This window comes from Chinchilla lanigera, unplaced genomic scaffold (genome assembly GCF_000276665.1).
Source record: "Chinchilla lanigera isolate Chin_1 unplaced genomic scaffold, ChiLan1.0 scaffold00009, whole genome shotgun sequence".
NCBI classification, from domain to species: domain Eukaryota; kingdom Metazoa; phylum Chordata; class Mammalia; order Rodentia; family Chinchillidae; genus Chinchilla; species Chinchilla lanigera.
The window spans coordinates 10,952,541-10,965,297 of NW_004955410.1; the positions used below are offsets into that span (position 1 = coordinate 10,952,541).

Consider the following 12,757-nt stretch of genomic DNA (forward strand, 5'->3'; position numbering starts at 1 on the left):
CAGAGAAGTTGTTCCTTAGGATTTGGTTCATGGGTAATGGACCCTGACAACTAAGAGAGAAGGAAGCCTGGCTACTGCTCCAAATGGTGGTAAAACTTGGCATCATCCACATAATGCTGGTTTTAGGTGCAAGAAAAATGGAAGAGTTGTGTGGCCAGGTAGGCTTCCACCCAGATTTTGGACCCAGATTTTGGAAGAAGGCCTGGGAGGCCAGGAAGTGTGCCCCTGAGAGGTCAATGTGTGAAGCTGGAAGCATGAAGCTGAAGGTATAGTGAAGAACCTAAAAGCGTGGAGAAATCAGAAACATGGATTATCTGTGGAAAACTTCAAGGAGAGAGAGAAGCCAGCCTAGAAGAGAAGACTTGGGAGCTGCAACCACTGGAAGTTCTGTAGGGGCAGAGCCACCAAAACCCTTTGGAGTTTCCATCTTGCCACAGATTGACTTGGATGCTGCACATGGAACTACAGGACTTAATGTTTGTGGTGCTGAGTTTTGGAATTGCTTTAGTCCCACTCCTTTGTATCCCTTTATTTGTATCTTTTGGAATGGTATTATGTATCTTGTGCAATTGAATGTTGGAAGCATTTAATTTTCTTTTAATTTGTATAGGGGTTTGCAGCTAAGTTTGCCTTAAATCTCAGAGGAGACTTTGGACTTGGATTTTTCAGCAATGCTGAAAGTGTTAGGACTTTGGCAACTCTTAGAGATGGACTAAATGCTATTTGCATAAAGGGATATGCATGAGTCTTTGAGGGTCCAGGGGAAGATGTTATGGCTTGTGTCTAGATATCCTCCCAAAGCCCCACATGGTCATGAGGTGGCTGGATGTAGAGTGTGTGACTCTAGGGTTGATTAATGGTGCAATTAATGGCAACTCTTAGAGATGGACTAAGTGCTATTTGCATAAAGGGATATGCATGAGTCTTTGAGGGTCCAGGGGAAGATGCTATGGCTTGTGTCTAGATGTCCTCCCAACATGTCCTCATGTGGTCATGAGGTGGCTGGATCTACAGTATGTGACTCTAGGATTGATTAATTGTGCAATATAGGATCTAGAGTGTGTGACTTTAGGATTGATTAATGGTGCAAGAGTGTGAGTGCTACCCATCCTGAGTCTGTTGGATGAGATGTAAGGAATAGAAAGAGCTTTAGTCATCCCTTGTTCTTTTGCTACTTTCTGCCTGCCATGAACTGTTTTTCCACTGTGATGACTGTCTGCCATGCCATGCTGTCTTGGGGCCAACAGATTATGGACTGAAACCTCTACAAACTGTGAGCTAAATAAATCTTTCTCCCTTTAACTTGTGGGTGTTGAGTATTTTGTCTCAGCAATGGGAAAGTAACTAAGATGAAGGTTTTATAAATATTGAATGTATAGAAGTGTCTGTGAAGGTTTTTGAGATAAGATAGTGATGTAAAAATAAAATGATAATGGTTTAAGCAATCTTTCATTCTTACATCTGGTAATCTGAGCAATGTAGTTGAGAATAGTGATATGTAATGTAACAACCACTGTTGATTCATATTATTTTGTCTTGAGACTCTGTATCACTTTGAATGTTCTTGCTTTGATTTGTTTATGTTTATAATACTGGGCTGCTGCTCCTGTTCTATTTTTTGTTTGTTTGTTTGTTTCTCGTTTACTTCTCTCTTTAAAATAAAATTTTAAAAAAGAAGAAAAAATAAAAATAAAAATAAAATGATAATAACTAATACTCACTGATCATTCACTGAGTACTTGGAACTATGTTAAGATGTATAGAACCTCAATCTTTACAATAATCCTATATAGATGTTATTGTTATCTTCTTTTATAGATAAAAGATGTGAAGTAGTTTCATAGCTATTACGTGCTGATCCAAGAATTGCAACAAATTTATCTTTGAAAAACCTGTCACTTTCTCTATTATTGTATTAGTCAGAGAAACAATCTTAATGCAAGATATACAAATATATACAAATTTACAAGATTGGCTTACAAGTATGGCCACTCACAGATTCAGGTGTGGAAGAGTGCAAAATGTCTATCTGTGTACTGGAGATCTGAAGGATCCAGTTAAAGGCCTGAAGCTCACGGTATTGTCCCATGTAAATATGTACCAGGAGGCTTAAGGGTCTGTGATGGAAAACTGAAAGGTATGCGCTGAAATCTCTGTGCCGGGCCTGAAGAGTCTGCCCTGGAAGCCAGGAGACTGTGTCCAAGGTGAGGGTGAAGACTGGAGCTCCTCAAAAAAAACAGAAGTGAGTCCTCCTTTTTGGTTTTCCTTTCATCATTCCGACAACAATCTGCCCTAGGCTGGGTATTTTGTGTCCAGCCATCCCCAGAACTATGCTGATCCAATTCAGTTGGGCATTTCTTACTCAAATTGATACAATCTATTAACTATCACAATAACATTGCCCGATTTTTTTTGTCTTTGTTCAGCTATTTCCTGGCTTTTACTTAGATCAAGTAAACCAAACTTTCCTTATCTACAAAATGAGGAAATATTTACTTCATAAGGTTCTTGCGGGCATTAAATCACATGATGGACTCAAAGTACTTTGAATATGACTCTTGCATCAAGTGTTAGCTGTTACCCACGCTGATGGCACCAGCTTCCTGTAGGGGCAAGGATAAGCTCTTGATCTTTACTTTTTATTTACTATTTTAAAAGATTTAATTGACAAAGATTATGTATGTTCAAGGTGTACAATATGATTACTTGACATATGAACCCATCATGTAATGGTTGTCAAATTAATGCATCTATCACAACTCATATTGTATTTTAGGGTTTGTTCTTGTTCATCTTATAAATGAGAGTTTGTATACTTTGGTTAACATCTCTCCATTTTATTCATCATCCCTTCTTCCTTTCTTCCTTTCTATTTCATTTTTATGGAATTGAGCCCAGGGCCTTTAAACTAAACTACATTCCCAGCCCATTTTTAAACTTTGAGATAAGGTCTCACAAAGTGGCTAAATTGCTCAGGTTAGGTTTGAATTTCAGAGCCTTCATAATGAGCTACATCCTCAGTCCACTTTTATTTTTTTTATTTTGAGACAGAATCTCACCACATTACTAAGTTGCTCAGGCTACACTTGAACTCGTGCTCCTCTTACCTCAATCTCCAAAGAGCTAGAATTACAGACATGTGCCACCACTACCCAACTTCCACATTTTCTTTTCCCTTTCATCCTGTGATAGAACTTAGATTGCATCCATACTTTTACTATTGTGAATAATACTGCAATGAATGTGAGGATGAAGGTATCTCTTCTAGATGCTCATATCATTTCCTCAAATCTTTATGAGCATCATTTTTTCTAATGGATAAAATGAAGAATTTGAATCCATGTGGCAACTCTCCCCCAACGTAAGCAAACAAGCCCATATAGGACAACCCTCCCCCAGTGCCAGGAGGTAGGCCTGTACTAGATACTGGCATGTACCCCTCACCTGCATGCAAGGATGAGATCATCTACCAACTCCAAGCTGGCTTTACATTTTGCTTCCCATTGGCCCAGGGCAGCTAAGGCAAGGACTAACCAACCAGAATCACCCTGTATGAGAATAATGCCCAAGGAGAGAAGGAAGCAACCAAATTCCATGGTTGAAACATTAAGCTCAACATTGCACTTTAACCCTACCCTGGGGCTTCCATCCAGCAGAGACCAGAAAGTTGATCATGTTTTCCATTTCCCAATGGAAGCAAGGACATGCTTTGGCTTGAATAGTAACCACACTCTGCAGCAAATGGACAGAGGGGTGCCTGGGGCAGGGAGGGCACTTCAAAATCCTACAGGCCATAAAGCTGGGCATGGAAAATCATGGAAGGCTTGATTCCAATATTTTAGATCTTAGAAAGAAACCACTTATTCAAAAACACAAGAATTTTTTGGGGGCTCAATCTTTTTTTGATTTTTCTATTTTTTATTATTTTTATCTTTCCTTCATTGGGATTTTGGGAAGTTTGGGGTTTTTTTTCTTTGTCAGTTTTTCTTTTTTCCTTCTATTTTTCCTCTTCCTTCTTATCTTTCTCTTCTGTTTTTGCTCTCTGTTTTGCTTTCTTCTTCTTTTTCTTATTTTTTTCTGTGATTGTTGTCTAACACTATTAATTTCTTTTTACTCTTCATTAGGACCTCATATATAATTTTCTGTCCTCATATCCTATTTATTAATTTCTCAAATTTTACTTTTTTCATCCTGCAGTTCCACACACACTTATCTTTGCGAGTATAACTGCTGAACTTGATGAATCTCTAAACAGCTAATTAACTTTATGCTGTATCTGTTGAATACTGTTCTATTATTAGTAGAGGTAGAGTTGCTCTACTTAGTAGATATTTACTATAGGTCAATATTTCATTTGTGTTAGTGTTCATACTGTAATTATAGACCTCATTTCTATGATCAAAGGTGGTACATTACCAGTCCCTAAGGTTTGTTAATACTCAATTTATATTTGATGCTATAATTGATGCTGTTTTATTACCACAGGCAAGGTGATACAGCTGTTGCTATCTCAAAGTAATAAAAACCATTTATGACAAACCAACAACCAACATCTTATTAAATGGGGCAAACTAAAAGCTTCTGCTCTAAAATCAAGAACAAGAAAATAATGTACACTACCACTACTCCTATTCAATATACTACTCAAAGCATTAGGAAGAGCAATTAGGCAAGAGAAATAAAAAGTGATATGTACAGAAGGAAAGAAATCAAATTAGCATTATTTTCAGATGACATGATACTCTACATAGAAGACCCCAAAAATTCCACCAAAAGACTTTTAGGATTAATTACAAAATTTAGTAACATAACAGGATACAGTGAACACTCAAGATCAATAGTGTTCCTATACACTAATAATGAATCCACTGAGAAGAAATTAGGAAAAAATACCATTCACAATCACCAAGAAAAATTAAATACTTAGGAAGTGACCTAACTGAGGAAGTGAAAGACCTCTACAATGAAAACTACAGTACTCTGAAAAATTAAATGAAAGAGGATGTCAGAAAATGGAAAGACATCCTCTGTTCCTAGATAGGCAGAACCAATATAGTCAAAATGGCCATAACTCCAAAACTGATATGAAAATTTCATGCCATCCCAATCAAAATATCAATAGCATTCTGCACAGAGCTGGAGCAAACAATCTTAAAATTCATATGACATCAAAAGAGACTAACAAAAGTAATCCTGGGAAAATCAAAGCAGGAGGCGTCACAATCCAGACTTGAAGAGCTATTACAAAGCTCCAGTGATAAAAACAGCATGGTACTGGCACAAAAACAGATGTGAGGAACAATGGATCAGAAATGATGATGTATAAACAACCCCAAACCCATTCACTATTTGATCTTTGACAAAGTAACCAAAAACACACTGGTGGGCTATTCTATGTAATTCTTGGGGAAAAATCATTTCATAATTAAACTGTGAATAGGGCTTGTCAAGGCCTAGTATCTTGCCATTTGAGCCAGCTATTATATACAGAAATATAATTCTGTGTGTCTCTGGTCACAGTTGAGGCTTCAGTGGTTCTGTGATGCTATGATGTTCCAGGGTAAGATTGTATCAGCTGAGGACATCCTGGTTCCTTGAGAACTCGGTAGTAATAAAAAAAGGTTTCACCTTGTGGAAAGAACAAAACCCTTATTAACCTGCCATCTCTCCCCACTGTCCTCATCAACAAAAGATCCTCATTAGTTTAAGATCACCACTGCTGCTGAGTCATCCAATAATCCCCTCACCATTTTCCTCAGTGTAAATGTGATCAATAAATATAGAGATTCTGGCTGCCTTGTGGCCTTTTGTTCCCTGTTAACAACTGGTCATCCCAGATCCCTGTAGCACTGCTATTTGTCTCTTGCTCTTTCTTTTCACCATGTGCCGTAACACCTTGCAGGAGATTGGGGTCCACTGCAGGGGTCCCTGATAACTGGTGCTCAACTGTAGTCTGAACCCACGGAGTTCTTGCTGGCTTGGTGAATTTACTGGGAGTGTTTCGATGGCATTTGGATGTCAAGTGATGATTCTAGAGACATCTAATGTGTAGCTAAGGTAAGTACTTTCAACACAAGTAATACATTCGCTGGGATTAAAACATGGGACAATCTCTTTCCTTAAAATCTTCTTTAAAAATCTCTTTCTTTAAAATCTCTTTTAAAGAAGGCAAAGTGCACAGTGCCAGCTAGCAGTATCACCAAAACACTTCAGAAAATAATTAGGCATGCAGGCAGGCGCTCTGGATATTGGAAATTGGGGACTCACTGCAGGGGTCCCTGATACTGGTATAAGAATAAGCTCTTTAATAAACGGTGCTGGAAAAACTGGCTATGCACAACAGAAGACTGAATCTAGACTTATCTCTCACCATTTACTAAACTAAAATCAAAATGAATCAAAGAACTAAATGTTAACACAGAAACCCTTAACCTTCTGGAAGACAAAACAGGTAAAACTCTTGAAGTCATAGGAATAGGCAAGGATTTTTTTAATAGAATCCCTATTACACAAAGAACAACAAGAAGAATCAGCAAATAGGGCTGTATCAAATTAAGAAGTTAGTGCACAGCAAAGGAAACAAATGTGAAGAGACAACCTACAAAAGAGGGGAGAGTGTGCCAGTTACACCTCAGACAGATGACTAATATCTAGAAAATGCAAAGAACTCAAAAACTTGGGAGCCCCCCAAAATTAAAGGCCGACAAAAAAGTGGGCAAGTGAAAATAATAGACACTCTTCAGAAGAATAAGTAAAAATGACTAATAAATACCTGAAGAAACGCTCAACATTTCTGGCCATTAGAAAAATGCAAATTAAAATGACACTGAGGTTCTATCCTACCCCAAGAAGTACGCTATCATCAAGAAATCAAATAATAACAAATGCTTGTGAGGCATTGGAGGAAAAAGGAATCCTTCTACATTGTTGGTGGGAATATATGGAGAGCTCTCAAAAAACTAAAATTAGATATTCCATTTGACCCAGCTATTCCTCTTCTTAGGTACTTTCTTGAAAGAGTTAGAGACATCATATTACAGTTACATGTTTTATATTAATATTATCATATCACATTATATTAGTTATATATCATGTATTAATATTACATATTATAATCATATTTATATCTGCACAACTCATAATAGTTAAATTTTGGAAGCAGCCTATATGTTCAACATATGAATGGATGTCATGGTTTGGAGTTTATTGCAAGGTGAAACAATATAATACAGGACACATATTTTATAAGATTATTTACAATAGTCATCCAAAGACATGTACAAGAGAGTATAGGAAATCTGTCCACACACTAAGACCAAGAATCAGCTGAGGTTCTGGATCACATGATAATGTCCTACATGAGTACAGCTGAAGACCTAGAGCCCAAACAATGCCTCCCACAATCCAGCTGGAGGCTCAGAGCCCAAGACAATGTCTCATGCAGGCTTGTTTAATGGATCTGCACTGTGAAGGGCTAAAGGTCAGTGGTGGAAGCTAGAAAGTCTGTGATGAAGGATCTGTGATCGCAGGCTGAGGGATCTACACTGGAGCTAGGAAGCAATGCTCAAAGTAAGAACCAGAGCTTCCCCGAAAAGTACACAACCATTTCCAGCAACAGTGAAGTCCCGAGCTCCTCCAGTGGTGAAGACAGCTGAGTTCCCATCAGGAAAGCCAATGCAGCAAGCTTCTCCAGGAGACTGGCAGTGCACCATCTTCACCTCCAGAGCCAGGAAGCAATTCTCAAAATGAGGACCAGAGCTTCCCCAAAGTGAACTGAACCTGTCCTCAGTGCCAACAAGGTCCTGAGCTCCTTGGAGGATGAAAACAGTCAAGTTCATCATGAAAGCCAGCATGACAAGCTCCTCCAACAGAACCAACAGCTCCTTACAGTTTCTACCAGCTCCCCACAGCCTTTTTCAGCTCCCAACAGCCTTTCTTCTTCTCCAGTTCTGCCTCTTATGCTGCTAGCAACAATCCTCAGGTGGGCCTCCCACACCCAGCACCACTCTTATTAAGTTCAGCTGGGTATTGCAAGTTGACCACGAGCTGTCCATCTACCACAATGGATAAATAAAATATAACATTTATACACAATGGAGTTCCACTTCATCATGAAGAAAAATTTGAGTCTTTTGTAGGAAAATGGATGCACCTTGTGATCATAATGTTAAGCGAAACAAAAACACAAACTTAAGTATTACATGTTTTTTTTTTAATGTGAGAAACCTAAATTATAAGTTCAGAACAAAATAAAAGATAGGTAATAGGAAGTAAGGAGATAGATCTTTCTCAGATGGGGAGGGGATCAAGAGATGGAGGGAAAGGAAAAGAGACGAAAAGGAATGAAGATGTGCTAGGCACATGTACCAGCTCCACACAAGCAATGTAAGCATTACGTACTGGAAACATAAAAAATGAAGGAATTGAATGACACAATTTTACAAGGACCTTTTGGTCTCTATGACCACTATTCTCTGATAAAGCAACTGTGAATAGCCAGAAATATTCCCAAGCAGCATCAGGAATAAAGGATGAAGAACTAGTGAAATCTCATCCACCAGCTGCTGCCTGACCTGGAGAGAGGATGAAGATTGGGCAAGAAAGCTCAGACTTGTGGATATTACCCTCTGCTCCCAGGGCAAGCTCCAAGTGGCAACGGGGGTCCTTATTATTTATACGCAATTTCATTGTTATGCTATTCTGAGATCTGTTCTTATCTCCTTTTTGAAACTATAAAACCCAGAAGACTTTTTGCTTATTTCTTTATCTCTTAATCTTGCAAAAACATATTCAGATATTAATCCTCCTACACTTACTGTAGCCCACTCCACAAGAATATATACCCTGCAAGTAGACTGATTTGTTGTATCTAAATGTCAGCTCTGATATGTGGAGTTAAACTGTTTCCATGGTTCGCTTTGTTGTGTGTAGTTTATGTTTCTTTTTCCCAGCTATCAAGTACATTTAGCTGTGCTGGTATTTTGTTACCATGACAATTTAGTGTCAAAGAAAATCCATAGAAAGAAAAAGGAACCTATTTAATATGGTGAGAGTTGACCTCTCAGCTCTACAACTCAAAACACATCATTATAGCAGGTTGAACTGACATATTGTGAGAATTCAAAATAATTGTTTATCCAGTCCATCACATTTCTACCAACAAGGCTTTTGTAACACTACGTTCAGTCTGGGACATCAGAATTTAAAAATCTGTCTGGAGCCTTGGAGCGGTTGAAAAGGGAGCTAGAGGGAAAAGCTGAAAGGTACATTTGCCTGAGGGTCACAAGTGAGACAGCAGGGGTTAAAGATCAACTTTGATTCCAATTCTTCACTTAAAAAATAGAGCAGAAAATCCTTCCAAAGTAAACATCAGAGTCCATAAATTGAGTTTTCTTCAATATGAATGATAACTTACCGGACAGAATGTATGCTTTACTACCTCTGGGAGGCTATCTACCATCTTCTGCCCTTTAATAGCGATTTTCTTTGGAGAAAAAGGTGTGTTTTCCTGATATTCTTACAGTAATTACAGTACCAAGAGCTCAAGGTAATTCAAGCACAAACAGTAGCCAATAGTTTGCCCATAGGGACTTTCTGGTATGTCCATCCTCAGCTTTCCACAACTGAAATCATTACTTGAGGTAATCAGCTTATCAATAAAAGGTTCATTTTTGCTCACAGTTTTGGAGCTTTATCTCCAACAGACTCATTGCTTTGGTCTTCTGATGAAGGCGCCCAATGGCAGTGGTGGAGAGTCTGTGGCAAAGCAACCCACTGATTTCACAGCCAGGAAGCAAAAGTGAATGAGAAGGGCATTAGGACCCCTTAATCCCCTTCAAGCGCTCTCTCCCATGACCTAAAGACCTTGACAAATTCGAGCCCAGCTCCACCGTGATTTAATCTAGCCAAACTTGGGCAGTTCATTCCTCTCTTCTGGGTCCATTTTCTTCAAGTGAAGTACGAGGATAATAATAACCACTTCCTAGAGGAGAAGTAAGGAGTGAGTGAGTTATCTTAACATCCTTTACCAAGTGCTTTACACATAGTAAGCATGCCCTAATCATTTCCTAATAGTTTACCTTATTTTCATTATTATTATTACTAATTATAGGCATCACTTTGTGAATCCTTTTTATTTCTCTTCAGACTCTAAGAAAAGTTATTTTATTTTGTCTTTGACATTCTTTTCTAGTTCTTTTTTTCCTTCAGTAATTGTCTCTGCAAGTTAGTAAATAAGACTAGTAGCAGCTGATGAGAATAAAAGTACTGCCCAAGACACATTAAAGGAAAGGGGAGCAACTTGCTTTAAGAGAAATTAGGCAACAAACAAAATGAATGGCACTAATCTTTAGAGAACCCAGGAATAATCTATGAAATTACCCCATTTTCTCATTTCCACTCACTTTCAGTCTGGCTTTTCTTTCTGTCAATGCCACCAAAACAACTCTTACAAACCTCAGCAGTGGTATCCACTTTCATAAGCCAAGGGACATTTTTCAGTCATTACCTTGCCTGACCTCCTTGGGGGTGATCGGCAGCCGTGACTACTTCATTCTTGAAATTCTTCCCTCTTCCCACTGAGTCTGTGACACCATGATCTCCTGGACTTTCACATCCTTTTTCTTACTTCTTTTCAGATTTATTCTGCACATCTTCTTTTGCTTGGGGTTCCCGAAGGACTCATCACAGAGAATTCTCTACTCATTCAGAACTCTTGACTCAGAATATTTTCCTAGTAATAATCTAGGCATTGAGGATTCTATTTTACATCTTCAATTCATAATATCTTGGTGAGTTTTGGATGTATTTTTCCAATTGCCTCCCTAAATTCTCCACTTTGATGTCCCAAACACAGATATGTAAGAACAAACTCATGATATTCCTTTCAGTGTATGGCCTTTTGCACTGTTTCCAATTTTAGTTACAGGCATAACCATTCATCGAGTTACATAGACCAGAAACCTAAGAAATCTCCTGTGATACTTCTTCCCCACATCAAATCCATTAGAAACCTCAAGAGTATCTCTAGAATCCGTTTTCTTTTCACTATTTCTACTTCCCTACTCTAATCTGAGCTGCCATAAAATCTCATTCACAACACTGCAAAACTTCCAAGCTGTTTATCTACATCTGCTTTGTACACCCTGCCAAACATCTGTCTACACTGCTACCAGAATGGGTAAACACACACACACAGACACACACACACAGACACACACACACACACGCACACACACTCACACACACATACACATTACTCCACTGCTTTTAGGCTAAAGAGCAGCGCTATTACACAAACGATGACTCCTTGTCTAGTACTTTCTGTCACCTGTCCCTTCAACTCCTGTGCTCCAGCCACACTGGCCTTCTTCCCATTTCTTGATCAGGAAAGCACCTCTTCCTCTTTAGACCTTTGCACGTGTAATCCCTTTAAAACATCCTCTGCTCCGTACATACCTCAAGTACACCCACTACATACCACTGAGACAGCTCAGTTCAGCTCTCAGCCTAAGTCATCTCTGTAGGGAAATTTTATTCTGCTGACCACTGCCAACTCCAGTGTAGCTCAGGTTTCTTTACTGTACACTTTTAGAGAATGTTGTATTTTTTTTCAGAGCACTTACCTAGATTTGTGATTACATATTTGTTTAGCATGATTGCTTGATTAACATCTGCCTCCCCTACTGAGAGGAATGGCATTCAACCACCATCCTCCTGTCTCAGTCATTCTCTGTCTCATGGTAGGAACCCAAATGATATTTGTAAGTTATGTTTTTCACCATTTAAGGGGTAAATCAATCAATACTTATTTATTAATCCAGTACTCTAATGAAATCTGCTTTCTACTGGATGCCAAGATTCTAGATACATCTTGTAAATCTGTTTTAAATATTTTATCTTTAACTTGGAAATTTTATTTTACTACTTTCACCTGAAATGTTTGCTATGTTAATCCATTGTGGGTTAAACTGTAGCATGTTTTCAATGCATCTGCATACCCTGGAGGCTTTATCAGAAAATGCAGATTCATAGATCTTCAGCACAGCTAATAAATCTGCACCTCTCTCTGTGAAGGCAAAGAATTTTCATTTTTAATAAGCACTACTACATTATCCTTCGGCACATCAAGCTTGAGAACAGACATATTAAGAATTCAGACTAGACCTCAAGGAAATACTGAGTACCTCAGTTTGAAACACACCAGTGTGCAGTCCATTCAAACTACTAACCGGGCACCAGGTCAACAGTTTGGTTACTGAAATTGTATTCTCCTTTTCAGCCTGTCTGTGGAATGGCCCTTACAACAGAATGGCTTTGAGGTGGGTGAAGAGCATTTGTGAGATCCAGACTGCCACAGCCTGGGACATGCCTTTGCACACTCCATTCAAGATTTTAACCCTGTGCCAGGTCAACGGTTTGGTTGTAGGAGTCACATTGTCCTTTTCAGTCTATCCGTGCAGTGGGCCACTGGCTGCCACTATAGAGAGTGGCTTTGGAGTGGGAAAACAGCATTTAGAAGTACTCATGACTTACAGAGTAAAGGCTACTTCTCAGTGAACTATGTTCTATGGAAAGGTCACTTTTTCTTCTATAATAAATAAGAACAATAATGCCCAAACTCCCAAATCTATGGCTCTCCATAGATGTAACCCCAAATCCCAAACCCCAAACCCCAAGGAATTCCAACGTGGCACATGAAACAATGAGGCAAAGATTTAACTAGAAGTAACCCCTGAATATAAATCTGTATTTGAAA

The 12,757-nt window shown here is 38.7% G+C and overlaps 1 long non-coding RNA gene across 1 annotated transcript; it reads right to left on the minus strand.

Moving 5' to 3' along the window:
* Window positions 1-7,951: 7,951 nt before the first annotated feature.
* LOC106147755 lies at window positions 7,952-11,634 on the minus strand. The gene is made up of 3 exons (XR_001232699.1): window positions 10,508-11,634; window positions 9,416-9,982; window positions 7,952-8,054 (listed from the first exon to the last, which is right to left on the minus strand). It is a non-coding gene; the product is annotated as an uncharacterized LOC106147755 (long non-coding RNA).
* Window positions 11,635-12,757: the final 1,123 nt, after the last annotated feature.